The sequence below is a fragment of the Schistocerca serialis genome, chromosome 4, assembly GCF_023864345.2.
Source record: "Schistocerca serialis cubense isolate TAMUIC-IGC-003099 chromosome 4, iqSchSeri2.2, whole genome shotgun sequence".
In the NCBI taxonomy this organism is placed as follows: domain Eukaryota; kingdom Metazoa; phylum Arthropoda; class Insecta; order Orthoptera; family Acrididae; genus Schistocerca; species Schistocerca serialis.
In genome coordinates, this window is record NC_064641.1 from 559,959,044 (window position 1) to 559,979,143 (window position 20,100).

Genomic DNA, 20,100 nt, shown 5'->3' on the forward strand with positions numbered 1-20,100 from the left:
TTCGCAACACAGTCTAACATAACAGCTGCGGCACTCCGTCTCGGTTTTGTTACCCCAGCTGCGGTAACGCCCTAAGCGGCAAGCAAGTCAAACTTCTGAATACGATATCGGAAGAGTGCAAATAACGTTTACGTTGATCTGTCGCATAGTTTTCACAATAGGCTGTGTATGTAGTGCCATAAAATCGTCAATAACTAAAAATTTATATCACATTTGTAATTATTTACTTTCCGAAGCGTCCTGGAAGATACGAAGCAGTCCATTACAGGACCTTTTATTTACAATTACCTTTAAACGTACAGACGTTTACTGAATAATGTGGTTTTCCTTCAATAACAAAAATCTGTAGTAAACACGAGAAGAAATGACCTTTTAGAGAAAGACGTCATACAGCTGTCCAGAAAGCTGTTTTGCTCTCTACACTTCCAGCCAAATCAGTGAATGTGGAACGCAGAAAACCTATACGGAATGAAAACTTACATTATACAACGTATCAAACAAGCCATCACGAATGAAACTTAACGGAAAACCACACAGATGTGGTATAAATAGTCAGAAGCAAAAGTGTCAACGGCAGTGCGTATGACAATAAAACAGACAACAACAGGAATACTTGCTTCTCATGCATGAAATATATTTAAGTTCACTTACTTTCAGCCGAATAAGCTGCAAATATAGAAATATTCGAAAGTATTTCTTCATGGACGAGTTGCAGCGCTTGTCACTGAATCAGTGTGATTCGGCTGTTTTTACCTGTATTTCACGAAAATTCATGTCTCTTGGTAACTTACTATGGCAGGGAACGCAAAAATATAATCACTATTCAGTTAATTAAGTAGAAAATAATTAAAAACAAACATCCTTTCGACACACGTATCTCCTTTCTTACCGCTTGGAGCGCTAGTGTCGCGCCAGCTGTCTAACGGTAACAACTTTCACACCAGAGAGCGTAGAGACTGTATTTATTAGGCTGTGGTTCGCACCGTCAAGATCGCAAGCGAATTACAAACCGTGCTAGGTATCCACTCTTACACAACGCTTATAGAATCATGTTGATGTAACGGGGTGATGAACTGATGGACTGAGATGGCACACAACCGAATGCGAAACAGTCTGCCGCGCAGCTTCTTGTTAAGCCGGCTATCCTTTAAGGCATATCGGCAGATAGAGCGATAATATGTTTCATAGGCACGGAAAAATCAGCCAACATCCAAAGGCTGAGTTTGTTCAGTGGTTCAAGGTAGCATGAATTGCAATGTAACACATTTTTCAGGAGGGGTAGTTTGCTCTAAAGGAGTATAATTTTTATAGGCAGGCCAAGAATCAAGCAAAAGCAATGTATTTTGACCAGCTATTGGCCAAAAGTAGTGTTCATTCAATAGTTGTAGTTCTCTTACTCCCATTTTCCCACTGTTGTCTACTGTGACATAAATATTCCCTACTGCCTTTGCAAGATCACGCGCACGAGAAAGAATCATAGGGGGCAGAGTCCCTCCAACTTCTCACAGCACAATAAATAACTTTACAGCCAAATTATCATCCAGATTAACAGTCGGCATAATTGTATAGGAATGCGTTAAGGCATTGATGTTTGTCGGTCTTGGTACAACTCTCTTGGTACCTCTAATTTCCGGATTTACTTCATATTCGTTTCTTCTACAAATCCAGATCGTCTGAGTTGACTACAAATTCCATACTGTTCTTTATCTCATCTATAAATTTTCAGGCCGAAACCGCAGTTTGCTCAAATGGTTCAAATGGTTCTGAGCACTATGGGACTTAACATATGAGGTCATCAGTGCCCTAGATCTTAGAACTACTTAAACCTAACCAACCTAAGGACATCACACACATCCGTGCCCAATGCAGGATTCGAACCGGCGACCGTAGAGATCGTGCGGTTCCAGACTGAAGCGCCTAGAGCCTCTCGGCCATCCCGGCTGGCCCCGCAGTTTGCTATGCATGTTGAAGTTGACGCTTCGTTTGGAATTTCGTTACCTTAAGATTTCCAATTGTGTAGCTCTGTTTGAAGTTATGGAACCATCCACTGCTCCTCTTGACATTACTGGAATCTATATCGCGCGCTATTTCATGTGAACAACATAGTACATCACCATCACAATTCCTATAAATTGTCTCGAGCATTCTTGAAACGCTCAAACACCAGTTTTAGTAACAGGTGCTCCTTGTCCTCCCTTGAATACCCGTAGTTCCTCTTATGCACTACACCGTCATATTGCTGCGAACTTATTCGATATACACTCCTGGAAATGGAAAAAAGAACACATTGACACCGGTGTGTCAGACCCACCATACTTGCTCCGGACACTGCGAGAGGGCTGTACAAGCAATGATCACACGCACGGCACAGCGGACACACCAGGAACCGCGGTGTTGGCCGTCGAATGGCGCTAGCTGCGCAGCATTTGTGCACCGCCGCCGTCAGTGTCAGCCAGTTTGCCGAGGCATACGGAGCTCCATCGCAGTCTTTAACACTGGTAGCATGCCACGACAGCGTGTACGTGAACCGTATGTGCAGTTGACGGACTTTGAGCGAGGGCGTATAGTGGGCATGCGGGAGGCCGGGTGGACGTACCGCCGAATTGCTCAACACGTGGGGCGTGAGGTCTCCACAGTACATCGATGTTGACGCCAGTGGTCGGCGGAAGGTGCACGTGCCCGTCGACCTGGGACCGGACCGCAGCGACGCACGGATGCACGCCAAGACCGTAGGATCCTACGCAGTGCCGTAGGGGACCGCACCGCCACTTCCCAGCAAATTAGGGACACCGTTGCTCCTGGGGTATCGGCGAGGACCATTCGCAACCGTCTCCATGAAGCTGGGCTACGGTCCCGCACACCGTTAGGCCGTCTTCCGCTCACGCCCCAACATCGTGCAGCCCGTCTCCAGTGGTGTCGCGACAGGCGTGAATGGAGGGACGAATGGAGACGTGTCGTCTTCAGCGATGAGAGTCGCTTCTGCCTTGGTGCCAATGATGGTCGTATGCGTGTTTGGCGCCGTGCAGGTGAGCGCCGCAATCAGGACTGCATACGACCGAGGCACACAGGGCCAACACCCGGCATCATGGTGTGGGGAGCGATCTCCTACATTGGCCGTACACCACTGGTGATCGTCGAGGGGACACTGAATAGTGCACGGTACATCCAAACCGTCATCGAACCCATCGTTCTACCATTCCTAGACCAGCAAGGGAACTTGCTGTTCCAACAGGACAATGCACGTCCGCATGTATCCCTTGCCACCCAACGTGCTCTAGAAGGTGTAAGTCAACTACCCTGGCCAGCAAGATCTCCGGATCTGTCCCCCATTGAGCATGTTTGGGACTGGATGAAGCGTCGTCTCACGCGGTCTGCACGTCCAGCACGAACGCTGGTCCAACTGAGGCGCCAGGTGGAAATGGCATGGCAAGCCGTTCCACAGGACTACATCCAGCATCTGTACGATCGTCTCCATGGGAGAATAGCAGCCTGCATTGCTGCGAAAGGTGGATATACACTGTACTAGTGCCGACATTGTGCATGCTCTATTGCCTGTGTCTATGTGCCTGTGGTTCTGTCAGTGTGATCATGTGATGTATCTGACCCCAGGAATGTGTCAATAAAGTTTCCCCTTCCTGGGACAATGAATTCATGGTGTTCTTATTTCAATTTCCAGGAGTGTATGTTCATGACAGCTAACTTTTTTTTTCTTGTTTGCTATGCTGTCGGCGATCTTCCATGTATGCAATTGCGTTTAATACCAGCTCCTTGGACAACGATTGGCTTTCACTGAGTTCCATTGTAGATGGTATTTGTGGCCCCCTGTTCAACAATGATGATGAACTATATGGTTCGACACCTGTTTCAATAACGCTTTCACTTTTAAGCACATATCGTCATCACTGTAGTCATGTACATTGTCCGCACAGTGGAGCCTATACGATACTATATATTCCTCTGACTCATCTTGCAGAAACGCTATTATTTCATATGCCACTCCTTTCTCACTCTGTTAAATTCCTTAGGTTCTTTTCTGACGAAATGTCAACTTCAGGAACTGTTGTTGTAGATACGAAGCAATTTTTGCTTTGTTTATCGTTGCCATTGCTCTGTTTTGTATCAACACCAATAGCACCGTAGCACTGTTGTGTGTTACACGTCGACTAAGCAGTTCAACTACGCTCCGTAACCTCATACTGTGTTCATCATAGGATATTTCCAGTCCCGCCCCCTGTGGCCATTAGGAGCCAATACTGTGGCTGCATGGTAGACTGAGTATATGTGGGGTCGTCGAATGCCGTAAACGTCATTTACTTTTTGCGACCTCGCATACAAGGGGTTTCTCGTACGACGTACAAGTACCAGCAGAGGTGAAGCCTCTGCTGTTTGCCAGCAGCGATCAAGGTCGGCCACCTATCCAATATCATCTCATCAGCTCGGCGCCAGAAGTAGTTTTGTCTGCGGATATTTCGCTGCTCCACAGTGCGGTCGTCGCGCACCCTCTTGCACCGAGGCGGTGCTTAGCGGGATCGCCGCGAAATTCAAAGTTCCGCAGTTGGCAGCCTCGGAACGGTCCCGTGTCCATCACGGTACACTTGTGATGAAGCCAAATTCCAGTTAAGTAAACTACTGTTCTAAAAGAAAATGCAGTTCATATTGAAACGTCCCCTTAGAAAAATTTATGAATGACTGTGCTGATAAACCTCTTACATTATTTGCTTTTCAAACAGCTGAGCAAAACTGAACGTACTCAGACGTTGCTCTCTTTACTTATTCTGATCAACACTAAACAGACACACAATATTTTTAGCGCAACGCAATCTGACTTTTAATAATCCCTACAAAAGAATGGCCCTGACTAACAATAACCTATACCTTTCATGAATCACTTACCTCAGAAAAATCTTCGTTACTCGAACTACTGCAATACAGCGAGCGCCAATACTGCTAGCTAAATAAAAGACTCAAACTACTGAAGGCACTAACTACTGATAGGCGTAGTTAGCAAAAGAAAGATTTTGATAGAGAACAAACAATGTATTTACCTTAATAGTGTTCAAAAGTCATTATATATATATTAGTTCATGACATCCAGTATTACAAATTTACTCTCTCTGATAGGCACACGTCCAGATCGTCCGCTCTCAAAATTCCCCCATCTCTCTCCCCACATCCACCACTGCTGGCGGCTCACCTCCAACTGCGCAACGCTACGCGCTGTTAACAGCCAACTGCCCAACACTACAATAGCGACTTCCAACAATGCAAACCAGCCACAGACTGCACACAGCACAGTCAGTGATTTTCATATAGAGCGCTACATGGCGTTACCAACATAAAAACCTAAACAGCTTACTTAAAATACCTCTAGAATGACAACTTATCTTTCTCTTCGGTAACAGTATTCCAACGAACATCTTAACAACCTTAAAATTTTCCATTTTCTTCTGAAGGCAGAGGCACAAGGGTACTACCGAAAAATTTAAATAAATTCCAGGTTTGCACCTAGAATTGCGGTACGCATTAGGGAGCTTCGCTACGACGTGAATTTTCATTGCTATCTATTTTCTCGCCTGCACATCCCCTTGGTGCCTGCGATAGCTTCAGGAACGATCTTAGGTTGTGTAGAGGCTGAGCTTTATAGCTGTTCTGCAGTTTATTGTACTGTAAACCTACATTATTTTCTTGTTACAGGAGCGCACCCAGGTATTCCGTCTTTCTGCTCGACACGATTGGCTTACGACAGAATGATAAAATAAACTACGCCAAGGTAGAAGATCGTGAAGTCTACAAGTAAGAACAGACAGTTATTGCTTACTTACTGTTGAGACATAGTGTCTTATGAACCGCCTTACTTGACGCCATGTAACGAGAACGAATAATGCTCAAACCACAGAACAAAAAGGCGAATATGTTCTGGACAGTCCTAAGGATGTGACAGAGTCAACTAGCTTTTCAACTTATTAAATGAAAACATCTTGTCATTTTCGCTCTTTTTTAATAGTTAGTATTAACCAAAAACACACAAGATCTCTGATATGATTCCTATGTCGTGTAATATAATACATTGTGTCAAGTAAGGTAACGTGGTATATGATCTCATTTCTCCCAGGAACAAATCCACACCCAGATATTTTATCCCCCGGAAGAATTTCTTTTAGCAGTTACATGTATACTCTTCAGCCATACGATATTATATATTGTTTACTATGGCTGGTGAATCATCTGGATTTTTCGCGCGGGATCAGAGACTTTAGTCCATAATTTGCAAGATACGGGTGTGCCAACACCTTGCAGCTAAGAGAGCTTTCTGCGTTGGGGAAGTAGGGATAACTAGTAAAAATGGGCGAATTTGTCAAGACGCTTTTGTTTAAATGTCTTTGAAGCGGCCAGATAAGTCCAAAAGCAAATTCCCTTCTTTCATATCCCTAACTCTGACCAGGAGATGTTCTCATTTTTTTGTGCTGTGATAGGAGAACTTTCATTCTGGTTCCTAACTTTTACTCTAACATCGTTTTGACAACCGATGTACATTCTTGTTGACTGGAGTGACGACTGAACCGGTATAAATTTCTGTATTGTCTTTCGACCCATGTTGCTTATATCGTGGCAAAGAACAATACTTTCACAGAACATGACGACCATTAATTATATGTATGTGTCTACTTTCCTACAGAATTTCAACCGAATTGCCCAAGTCTGGAACACGGAAGTGGCAAGCGAAAAAAAGGGGTCACAGAAAATGTTTTTTTGCAATTAAAATCCGAATAAAGCTAGATTTGTGAAAGCGATTTTCCAATTTTGTCGTTACGACTGCATTTATTTGTTTGAATCAGTTTAAAGTTCCCACGCATTCAATTCACATAACAATGAATCTTACGTTCGATATGTAGCTCGACTTTTTAACATCGTATCTCGGCAACGATTATTAGGTTTCAAAAATTCATTTTGACTTTAATCATTTATCTACCTTTCTGCAAAGTTTGGACAAGTTTGAAGTATAGAAATGGCGCTCTTAAAAAACCTCCCAGCACGTGTTCTTGCACATGTTTGCATGTAAAATGCTAACGATGCACATATAACCGTTAGTTGAACATTCATTTCAGCCCAGTTCACGTCTTTTGCAAAACGAATTAATCGATTCGCACAATTTGCCTGGCGCCAGTTAGTGTCCAGGTACTTTCTCTGCCATGCTGGTCTTGAAGTAGTCGATAAACTGCGCTCCGCACTGCTTGTTTCACTGCACACCTGGAAAGCATAGAAACACTGATACGAAAAGACTAAACGATACAAGGCAAAGCGCATTGGTAAGCGTAATTACTTGACAAGGAGGGACAGGGATACATGACTACGCAGTCCCTTTTCTAACAACGTTATTTCCATGTTCTAAATACACTTCAAGCAAGACTGAGAATATGAACTGAATCAGGAAGTTAACAGCTACTCGATAATTTAACTTCGGCAACTGAAAGACGCGCACGCCAAACAACTATTGTGTAATCTACATGGTCTCTTGGCTACCTCCCAAGACTCCCTTCTCATCGTCCTGCTGCGCGGTGATTACACATTCCCCACGTCACCCTTGGGCAGTCCACGTGCTACGGCTTTCTTACTATCTCATTATTGCTTACAATACCACTTGAGATGTATCGGTCATCCTCTGCCGCCATCAGCTCAGAAAACAAGGACACACACATTGTCGCAGAATGGTAACGGTGTATTACGTACAGTCCTTTAAACCGTTAAAGAAATTTCTTGTAACTTGTTATGAAACTATGTATGCCCTTTCGCAATTATAGCAGTCAATGACATTATGAATTTCAGTTTATGATCTAAATTAATTTTTAATACATGAAAAATTTACTAAAACATAAAATTTAGGACTTTCCATCAGAAATAAGTTTCTGAATACTTATACTTGCGTAAAAATCGATGAAAAAATTTAACTAAACAGCTCATCATTAAATAATTGAACAGAAATATTTTGATGAATACAATAGGAAAGATATGTAACAGTTTTATTTCAGACCACTATTATTTTACATGTTGGACTATATATTTTCATTTATTTCGTTATCGGAGTGAATGAGGGTATGAATGTGGCATGTATGTGAAAAATGAATCCTTAAAATTGATAATAACTAAGTGCGAAAGAGCACAGGTATCAGGTTATGCAGCTTTGACGTGAGGCACGTACTTGTAAAGTAGTCAGTTTTCGGTTCCTTAGACATGCAATAGTTACTTCAGTCCTTCAGACAAATGGTTTTGGGACGGTATTAAGTTATATTTTCGTTTAAATTGATTTCTGATCCCGGATTAGTCTAAAGAGGGAGAGCAGTCGGTTAAGTTAAAGGAAATGAGAAGACGATTGGTTAATGTGCCATTCGGCCAGTAACAGAGGAGATCTGTAACAACGGATGAAGTCTACACAAAGGCAGCGGCTGCTCTGAGGAGCCGGCCTGAGTGACCGAGCGGTTCTAGGCGCTGCAGTATGGAACCATGCGACCGCTACGGTCACAGGCTCGAATCCTGCCTCGGGCAAGGATGTGTGTGCTGTCCTTCGGTTAGTTACGTTTAATTAGTTGTAAGTTCTAGGGGATTGATGCTCTCAGAAGTTAAGTCCTATAGTGCTCAGAGCCATTTTTGAACCCTATACACATACGAAACCACAGAACTTTAGTAATCACACAGTTACGAGTAGTTAGCCCTTCTGACACACAGGAACGGTGTGAGGAAAGACGTACATCGCAGGATTCAAATATTGACCTGGCTGTTAGAGATTGGGCGTCGCAAATGTGACAGAATCAATACAAACTGATGTTTGAGAGTAATATTCTGGGCAGCTATTAAATGCACCAACGCTCAGGCAGAATGCCGGGGACAGAGAAATGCTGACGGGCTAACAGCAAGCATGGAAGCAACTGCAATACCCTAGAAGAGCGGAGCATTCTAACAATTGACATTGCAGAATGCCATCATGGTGACAGACTGGCATCGTCATAATGCTGAGTGTGCAAAGTGTCACAAGAAAGCTGAGGTCGAATAGATGAGGTAACAGTCAGTTTCTGATACAGCAGAAAAAAGCGTTAGATGATGTTGCGAAATCAAGAAGCGACAAACAGCGCTGACGAGCTCAGGAAAGTAGGGTATATTTTCTCAACCCCACAGAAGGTTAATGTCGTCGGTGCAGCCCGAAAAATACATATTCTCTTACTTCCACGGCTTACCTCTCAGTTGTAGCTCAGTGTTGCAGCTAGCTAGTACCGAGGCACGTCCATTCGCACCATACCGGGATGACTACAATTTATACCACCTTCATCCATATGAAGATGGTATCTGTTCTTTCGGACATATAGATAAGGCTTACCGGCCAATTATCTTCTTCAGTGAGGATGCACTCACATTGCTCAAACTCTGACGGGAATCTGTAGATTGGCTGCCGAGTAATGAGTATAATAGGCAGGGGCACTACAAATGTAGTGTGTGGACAATAAATTGGAGGTGTGGGTTTTACTGGGAGCATGCCAGAAATAAGTCCCCGCATTTGCACTATTTGTGCTCGATGGCCCAGTCGGATAGAGCGTCTGCCTTTGGAGCAGGAAGTCCCGGGTTCGAATCCCGGTCGGGGCACACATTTTTCAACATTCCTCCATTGATATGACTCAACGCCTGTGAGCAGCTAATGGTCTGGATTTCACTGTAATTTCATTTACGATATTATTTCCAACTAGACTGGACAAACTCCTCTGCCTTTAGCTGCTGCTGCAACTGTCGCAAATGGGAAGAATTTGGCCCCTTCTAACAACACTTCCCTGCAGGTCTCACTGATGGTTCTTGCCAAACTTTATCAACCATCATCGTTCTGAGGAAGAGCTGTAATTGTTGTCCCTCCCCCTCCACCACCACCACCACTTCGCCGCTATTAGTAAATTCCAGAGTCGCTTGCTGGTCTCTCGTGGAGAAGAGACTATCTCCAGGTCTACGGCCATCTTGTACCGAGTCATGGATGTCTTGACCATCGAGGAAGCGCAAGCAACGCCGGCCCTGCTGTGATTAACTGGATGCGAGGTCGTGAGTAGCCGAGGCCGCGCCTTCCACTTCGCTGAAGCCGAGGCTACGAGATGCGCTGGTGTCAGTGCATAACTACGGGGCCGATGCTCTTCCATCCGCTACACTGCTGACAGCCACAAAGGAAGACTTCTGATCAATAAAGCTGTATTCTGACGACAGAGACTCACTAGTGCCGTCGGGGGTTCGACAGAGCCTCACCGTCGCATCCGCATGGTGTAGAGACACATACCTCTACACTGAATACCCGCGTCCGGACGCCCTGATAGGTTTTCCTTGATTTCAGTAAATCGCTTTAGGCAAATGCTGGGTAGGTTGCTTTGAAAGGGCACGGCCGACTTTCTTACCCATCAATCCGGAGCCGGCCGTAGTGGTCGAGAGGTTAAAGGCGCTACAGTCTGGAACCGCACGACCGCTACGGTCGCAGGTTCGAATCCTGCCTCGGGCGTGGATGTGTGTGATGTCCTTAGGTTAGTTAGGTTTAAGTAGTTCTAAGTTCTAGGGGACTTATGACCACAGCAGTTGAGTCCCATAGTGCTCAGAGCCATTTGAACTATTTTGAACTTTAATCCGATGCGACCGATGACTTCGCTGTTTGGTACCCTCCCAAACTCAACGAACCTCTATACTGCAATTATTTTCGTATTTTCTTTTCTGAATCTGTGTTCTGTGATTGATATGGTAGCAATATTTTACCAAACAAAATGACAAAGAAAATACACTACTGGCCATTAAAATTGATACACCAAGAAGAAATGCAGATGATAAACGACTATTCATTGGACAAATATATTATACTAGAACTGACATGTGATTACATTTTCACGCAATTTGGATGCATAGATCCTGAGAAATCAGTACCCAGAACAACCACCCCTGGCCGTAATAACGGCCTTGATACCCTTGGGCGTTGAGTGAAACAGAGCTTGGATGGCGTGTACAGGTACAGCTGCCCATGCAGCTTCAACACGATACCACAGTTCATCAACAGTAGTGACTGGCGTATTGTGACGAGCCAGTTGCTCGGGCACCATTCACGAGACGTTTTAAGTTAGCGAGAGATCTGGAGAATGTGCTGGCCAGGGCGGCAGTCGAACATTTTCTGTATCCAGAGAAACCCGTACAGGACCTGCAACATGCGGCCGTACATTATCCTGCTGAAATGTAGGGTTTCACAGGGATCGAATGAAGGGTAGAGTAACGGGTAACGTCCACTGTTCAAAGTGCCGTCAAGGCGAACAAGAGGTGACAGAGACGTATAACCAATGGCACCCCATACCATCACATCGGTTGATACGCCAGTATGGCGATGACGAATACACGCTTCCAATGTGCTTTCACCGAGATGTCGCCAAACACGGATGCGACCATCATGATGCTGTAAACAGAACCTGGATTCATCCGAAAAGATGACGTTTTGCCATTCGTGCACCCAGGTTCGTCGTTGAGTACACCATTGCAGGCGTTCCTGTCTGTGGTGCAGCGTCAAGGGTAACCGCAGCCATGGTCTCCGAGCTAATAGTCCATGATGCTGCAACTGTTCGTGCAGATGGTTGTTGTGTTGAAAACGTCCCCATCTGTTGACTCAGTGATCGAGACGTGGCTGCACGATCCGTTACAGCCATGCGGATAAGATGGCTGTCATCTTAACTGCTAGTGATACAAGGCCGTTGGGATCCAGCACGGCGTTCGGTATTACCCTCCTGAACCCACCAATTCCATATTCTGCTAACAGTCATTCGAGCTCGACCAACATGAGCAGCATTGTCGCGATACGATAAACCGCAATCGTAATAGGCTACAATCCGACCTTTATCAAAGTCGGAAACGTGATGGTTCAAAATGGTTCAAATGGCTCTGAGCACTATGGGACTCAACTGCTGAGGTCATTAGTCCCCTAGAACTTAGAACTAGTTAAACCTAACTAACCTAAGGACATCTCACACATCCATGCCCGAGGCAGGATTCGAACCTGCGACCGTAGCGGTCTCGCGGTTCCAGACTGCAGCGGCAGAACCGCGCGGCCACTTCGGCCGGCCGGAAACGCGATGGTACGCATTTCTCCTCCTTACACGAGGCATCAGAACATCATTAAACCAGTCAACGCCGGTCAACTGCTGTTTGTGTATGAGAAATCGGTTGGAACCTTTCCTCATGTCAGCACGTTGTAGGTGTCGCCACCGGCGCCAACCTTGGGTGATTGCTCTGAAAAGCTAATCATTTGCATATCACAGCATCCTCTTCCTGTCGGTGACATTTCGCGTCAGTAGTACTTCATCTTCGTGGTGTAGCAATTTTAATGGCCAGTAGTCTAGGGGTAGCGTCTTTGATTCATAATCATAAACGTCTTCTGTCCCGGGTTCGATCCCCGCCACTGCCTAAATTTTGATAAATAATCAGCATTGGCGGCCGAAGACTTCCGGCATAACAATTCAGCCTCATTCTGCCAACGGCCTTGTCAAAGAGGGCGGAGGAGGCGATAGAGGTTCAGGGCACTCTCTTGTCCTAGGGGTGGGAAATTGCCCCTAAAGGCGGAAGAATCAGCAATGATCAACGACATGAGGATGCAGAAGGCAATGGAAACCACTGCATTAAAGACACGTAACGTGTATCCACAGGACATGTGGTCTGTAATTGAAGAAGTGTCAGGATGATCTCTCCATTGGCAAAAGATTCCGGAATGGTCCCCCATTCGGATCTCCGGGAGGGGACTGCCAAGGGGGAGGTTACCATGAGAAAAAGATTGAATAATCAACGAAAGGATAACGTTCTACGAGTCGGAGCGTGGAATGTCAGAAGCTTGAACGTGGTAGGGAAACTAGAAAATCTGAAAAGGGAATTGCAAAGGCTCAATCTATAGTAGGGGTCAGTGAAGTGAAGTGGAAGGAAGACAAGGATTTCTGGTCAGATGAGTATCGGGTAGTATCAACAGCAGCAGAAAATGGTATAACAGGTGTAGGATTCGTTATGAATTGGAAGGTAGGGCAGAGGGTGTGTTACTGTGAACAGTTCAGTGACCGGGTTGTTCTAATCAGAATCGACAGCAGACCAACACCGACAACGATAGTTCAGGTATACATGCCGACGTCGCAAGCTGAAGATGAACAGATAGAGAAAGTGTATGAGGATATTGAAAGGGTAATGCAGTATGTAAAGGGCGACGAAATTCTAATAGTCATGGGCGACTGGAATGCAGTTGTAGGGGAAGGAGTAGAAGAAAAGGTTACAGGAGAATACGGGCTTCTGACAAGGAATGAAAGAGGAGAAAACTAATTGAGTTCTGTAACAAGTTTCAGGTACTAATAGCGAATACCCTGTTCAAGAATCACAAGAGGAGGAGGTATACTTGGAAAAGGCCGGGAGACACGGGAAGATTTCAATTAGATTACATCATGGTCAGACAGAGATTCCGAAATCAGATACTGGATTGTAAGGCGTACCCAGGAGCAGATATAGACTCAGATCACAGTATAGCAGTGATGAAGAGTAGGCTGAAGTTCAAGACATTAGTCAGGAAGAATCAATACGCAAAGAAGTGGGATACGGAAGTACTAAGGAATGACGAGATACGTTTGAAGTTCTCTAACGCTATAGATACAGCAATAAGGAATAGCGCAGTAAGCAGTACAGTTGAAGAGGAATGGACATCTCTAAAAAGGGCCATCACAGAAGGAAAACATAGGTACAAAGAAGGTAACTGCGAAGAAACCATGGGTAACAGAAGAAATACTTCAGTTGTTTGATGAAAGGAGGATGTACAAACTTGTTCCGGGAAAAACAGGAATGAAATAAATAGGAAGTGCAGGGAAGCTAAGACGAAATGGCTGCAGGAAAAATGCAAAGACATCGAAAAAGATATGATTGTCGGAAGGACGGACTCAGCATTCAGGAAAGTCAAAACAACCTTTGGTGACATTAAAAGCAACGATGGTAACATTAAGAGTGCAACGGGAATTCCACTGTTAAATGCAGAGGAGAGAGCAGATAGGTGGAAAGAATACATTGTAAGCCTCTGTGAGGGTGAAGATTTGTCTGATGTGATAGGAGAAGAAACAGGAGTCGATTTAGAGGAGACACGGGATCCAGTATTAGAATTAAATGATCTTCTGAACGGAATGAACAGTTTAATGAGTACACAGTATGGTTTGAGAGTAAATCGGAGAGAGACGAAGGTAATGAGAAGTAGTAAAAATGAGAACAGCGAGAAACTTAACATCAGGGCTGATGGTCACGAAGTCAATGAAATTAAGGAATTCTGATACCTAGGCAGTAGAATAACCAATGACGGACGGAGCAAGGAGGACATCAAAAGCAGAATCGCTATGGCAAAAAAAGGCATTTCTGGCCAAGAGAAGTCTATTAATATCAAATACCGGCCTTAATTTGAAGAAGAAATTTCTGAGGATGTACTTCTGGAGTACAGCATTGTATGGTAGTGAAACATGGACTGTGGGGAAACCGGAACAGAAGAGAATCGAAGCATTTGAGATGTGGTGCTATAGACGAATGTTGAAAATTAGGTGGACTGATAAGGTAAGGAATGAGGAGGTTCTACGCAGAATCGGAGAGGAAAGGAATATGTGGAAAACACTGATAAGGAGAAGGGACAGGATGATAGGACAAGACATGAGGGAATGACTTTCATGGTACTAGATGGAGCTGTAGAGGGCAAAAACTGTAGAGGAAGACAGAGATTGGAATAGGTCAAGCAAATAATTGAGGGCGTAGGTTGCAAGTGCTACTCTGAGATGAAGAGGTTAGCACAGGAAAGGAATTCGTGGTGGGAAGCATCAAACCAGTCAGTAGACTGATGACAAAAAAAAAAGTGTATATTTGATACAGATAGGTTTTTTCATTAAGTAGTTACAGCCACTATATCACTATAATGCACGTAAATAACTCTGTAAACTTTGTTGAAACATGGGTAAGTCGAAAATTTCAGCTTTTATTATCTGAGGAACGTTAAACACTGAGGTAACAATAGTCGTAGGATGGTGGTATGAACATACACATATGGCGATAGTATCCCGTACACAAAATATAGAAGGGCAATGCACTGGCGGAGCTACCATTGGTAGAGAGGTGATTGTCGTGAAAAGGTTTCCGACGTGATTATGGCCGCACGGTGGCAGTTAACAGACTTCGAATACGGAACTTTAGTTGGCGTTCGATGCATCGGATCCTCCATTTCGCAAATCGTTGTGGAACTCATTATGCCGAGACCCACAGAGTCGAGAGTGTGCTAACGATACCAAATTTCAGGCACGGACAATGCTGTGGCCGACGGCTTTCACTTAACGACCGATAGCAGCATCACGTGCATAGAACTTTCAGTGCTAACAGGTCAGCAACTGTGCGTGAAATAACCTCAGAAATCACTTCGGGACGTACGACGAACGTATCCGATAAGACAGGGCCGCGAACTTCGGCGATAATGGGCCGGAGAAGCAGACGACCACGCGATTGCCTTTGCTAACATCACCTGCTGCACCACTTTGGGCTCGTGGCCACTGATGAAAACCGTAGTCTGGTCAAAAGGACCCGATTTTTGTTGGTAATGGCTGTTGTTAAGATGAGTTTGGCGCAGACTCACGAAGCCGCGGATCCAAGTTGTCAACAAGGCACATTGCAGTCTGGTGGTGACTACATAACGGTGTGGACTGGATTTACATGGACTGGACTTTTTCATCTGGCTGTTCGGCTACCTGGAGACGATTTGCAGCCATTCATGCTCCCAAACGACGATTGAATTTTCATGGATGACAATCTGCTATGTCACCAAACCATATCTGATCGCGATTGATTTGGAGAACATTCTGGACAAATCGAACTAGTGCTTTGGCGTTCCAGATCGTCCGAAATGAATCCCATCGAACATTTACGGGACTTAATCGAGAGGTCAGGTCGTGCAAAAATCCTGCTCTGGGAATACTTTCGCAACTATGGGCGATTATAAAGGAAGCAAGGCGCAGTATTCTGCGGAAGATTTCCAATGACCTGTTGAGTCTAAGCCATATCGAGATGTCGGCGGGCAAAATGAGGTCCGATTGATGTTAAGAAGTATCCCATGACTCTTATTACATCAGTGTACATCGCTTCAAGGTGGACCGTACTTCTGAAGAACTCGCGAAGGTGAGTACTTCCTGTGTTGGAAGAAAGGTAGTAGCTATCACATTTTAGTATAAACTCCGTTGTTTCTTGCTACCATCATGTGTTCTGATCCAGTTTCACTCTTCTGTCGGCTGATGCCTCTCAGTACCATAAACTAACATTCTGAAAAATTTCCATCGACATAACGAACTATCTTATGATGTTTAAGCGTATCCTGAGACTATAGCCTAAGTTCCCTGCAGTATGGTATGCTCCAAAATACTGCACTCAAGAAACAGCTCCATTTAATTATAGTGTGTCGTCTTGGCTGTAATCAGTTAGATGTTGTCAAGGACTTAAGGACCAGACTTTGGAAAAGCTGCGTTGAAATGTGCCATATTCAGTATTTGTGACATACTTCCACAAAGTAACATTCGAATCGAAAATGACATCCGAATGGACAAAAAGCCACTGCATTTTTTTCGGTTAATCATATCTGCATTTAGAGCTATATATAGGCTTCACCTACTTTTGAATCAAAGGAGATAGTAAGAGCGGAGTCGTATGGCATTGTTGGCTAGGAAACCCAGAGAAGTGGGTCCCGCCTTCTGATCGCAAATGGCTTTCTTCCTCCAACCCAAATGGCCTCTTTCCTTGCGCTATGTGAGTTGTGTCTTAAGTAAATTTTTTGTGCCAAAAAGTGGCCTCATTCTCAGGTAATGATTGCAGGGGAGCAGATGCTGAGCCATTGCCTTTCTCCGACCTGTTAAAGTGTATACCAGTGTCGTGTGGAGGACTGTGATGAATGTTAGAGGTGTAGTATACGGTTTGTGTCGTCATGGATGAAGGGAAGAGAGAGGCTGAAGCGCAGCACAGGTCCCAGGCCTGTCCCTTAGAATAACACCGAAGAGGTCAGACGGTACCGTTAACGGTGCACATGCCCTCACTCCGTGTAACAGTAAGGTCATAATTAGAATTTAATCTACAACTTTATCGGAAGTTCTTGTCAGAAACTTCCAGTGAGAAATTCTCCTCAACAGGATACTACCAGTTATCCACGAGTCCAGCACTACCCCGTACATCTCTGTTAGCGACCTCTGATACGGTGTCACGTAGAAGCAGGTAGGTATTAACTTTATTTAGCTTCAGTTCTCGTCAGCTGCATTGTTTGTCTGTAGTGATGGCATCATAAAATTCTTTTGTGTAATTTTTTTTATTGTTATGAACGGGAGTGTAACTGACAACAATTTCCATATTTTGGTGTAGTATTTATCCAGGAATTACACATTTAAAATTATAGTCACAAAATAGTAGCTTCCATATGCTATATGGATCGTGTGTGTGTGTGTGTGTGTGTGTGTGTGTGTGTGTGTGTGTGTGTATCAGTGTGTGCGTGTACGTGTGTAGAGAGAGAGAGAGAGAGAGAGAGAGAGAGAGAGAGGAGGGATGGAGGGGAGGCGGGATGGTGGCCAGAGAGAAGCGAGGCACAGAAAAACAGATTACACAGTTAAATGTAGAGCCATTTTCCCTTGCAGCCATATGCCTTATTTGAGTTTCCACCAGAAATGAAATTTGTTCGAAGACTCTGTAACATCGAATACAAATATTTACTTCTGAGTTTATAAATATTCAGTGTCTGCTGTTGTAAGAGGTTTGACCGTTGCATATGGAAACTTTTCCAATAGCACATGCATCACAAAATCAGAACGGCAGATTTCGCTTGGAGCTTGTTCATAATGGAGGCGTATTCACGAGACGGCACATACACCGTCGTATATACCGATGTTATTCACGTGCTCCTACGCAGACGTGACAGAATTCAGGACCCAAAAAAACCGTCAGTTGTATAGGTTCGTATATATTTTTCCACTCAGACTAACGATGTAATTAAAAATAAATGAGCACAAGTAATAAGTCAAAGTCTATGTAATTTTACGCAGATATCATGCATGTGATACACCTTACAGGATCATAATTCCGGTCTCAGACATCTGTGGAGAGTTTTAAAAAGCACACTTTGTTCGGATGGAATAGTGACTAAAGTAGAATGAAAGTCCGTTATCTAAATACTAAAACAGCGCACCAGTTACATTTCTTCAAGCATAGCATGAGACGTTTCGAGAATTTATTCTCATTAGTAACTGCAACTATTTGCATTTGTGAGGTTTTGTGTGTGTGTGTGTGCGTGTGTGTGTGTGTGTGTGTTTTCTGCCTATCTTGGCCTTTCAGTCACAGCCTCGTGGTCGAAGTGATAAGGTGACTACCTTGCTCTGACTGGAGATTATTCTTGAAGCTTTGAGAGCGTCGTTTTAATGGTCGTGCTAACGCTCAGACGGATCGTCGGACGAGTTTTAGGGCGATCGATGGTATAAATAATCCGTACTAGAGGGATGCAAGACCAATAGGAATAGGGATATTTAATTCCAGGGCCCCTGCTGTAGCAGGACCAACCCACGGTCTGTAGGCTAGACCAGAAACTAGACGCCATTAGTTTCGCAAGTAGGAATGAGACCCCAACCTGACAAACGAGCAAACACGTCTTCTCTAGAAAGACGGGAGAAGAAGAACAACGTGATTAAATAACTGTTCGTAGACAAAAACCGAAACAAGAAAAAGAAAGAGAAGCCAGAAGTCGACGTGAACAAGCAATGGCAGAAAATCGAAGGGTACGTAACGCAACTGGCATCGATGACATCACCATAGAGCAACAGCAGGAAAATAACAGAGCGGAATCTGAAAAAGAAAACGCATCGCACAGAAGTGAGCTGGATTGTCAACTGTGTGGAGAAGCTGAAGATGAAGGCAGAGATGATGACTGCACTCCTGTTAGCAAAAGAGGATGTTGCGACATAATAGAGCAAAGGCACTGCAAGACCAAAGGAGTTGGAGGACCAACATTGAGACAAAAAAATCAGTTTGAAACACTGCGAGACTACATTGAAGCACTGTCCGCCAATAAGGAAGGATCATCAAACAAAAGACAGTCCAAACAACGAGTTTCACGACTGGTTTTTTACTACATATAACTAAACAAACACATGAAGCAACAGATCCAAGGAAAACTGGAAGCAATCTTTTAAAGAGATCGTGTGGCCTATTACTTTGATACGATGGAGGAGCATGAAAGGTGATTCTACTTTGTCAGGACATCATCATTTCCATTGACACCAACCATAAGGCAGACGAGAGAGAACGCAAGGTGATTATCAAAGGTCTTCCATTCTAAGTAGAAGAAGAAGTCGTTTACAAGCCAAGGATTTGCCGTTGTACAAAAACAGAAAAACAAACGAAAAAACAGGAGCTATCATCACGGAGGCAACCTTCAGTGACACTACCACTAAATCCGTCATCTGATGCAGTTAATGACCTGAAATGTATACTAAACACGAGAGTACAGATTGAAATTTATGTTTCAAGAGATGGTCCAAAGATGGAATAATGCTACTAATTACTGCTGGCTACCCGCATGTTGTGTTAAATGTAATGAAAATCGTTGATCGACAGATTGCCAAATTAAAAAGACTGAATAATCACGATTTGCTAACTGCAAAAAGATAGTACATCCTGCATGTTTTAGAATCTGTGAAGAATACCGAAAGGTGCAGAAACTATACAGACCACCAAACGTTATACCCAGAACTGGAGTGCGAACTGTAACATCAACTGAGCGTTCGCCCCAAACGGCTACTAATGGACAGAGTAAGCTGATTTCATCCGCCAGTAAGGGCTCGCCAAGCCTGGAACAGCCGTAGCGAAAGCAATACCAATAGAAACGACCCAATAAGAAAGAATAGAAAAGAAGAGCAAAAGGCAGTCAATGTTACAGAAAAATGTGAGACTAGTGAGGCGATCAGCGGACCCTCATAAGTGAAGTCACTTCTTACAGAAAATCTGATACAAGAGATAATTTAAGTTGGCGACAAACACAATCAGTACAAGATA

The 20,100-nt window shown here is 44.1% G+C and overlaps 1 non-coding gene across 1 annotated transcript; it reads left to right on the top strand.

Annotated features, from left to right (window-relative positions):
• The first annotated feature begins 9,555 nt into the window (after window positions 1-9,555).
• On the top strand, window positions 9,556-9,630 carry Trnaq-uug (transfer RNA glutamine (anticodon UUG)). The gene has a single exon. It is a non-coding gene; the product is annotated as a tRNA-Gln (tRNA).
• Window positions 9,631-20,100: the final 10,470 nt, after the last annotated feature.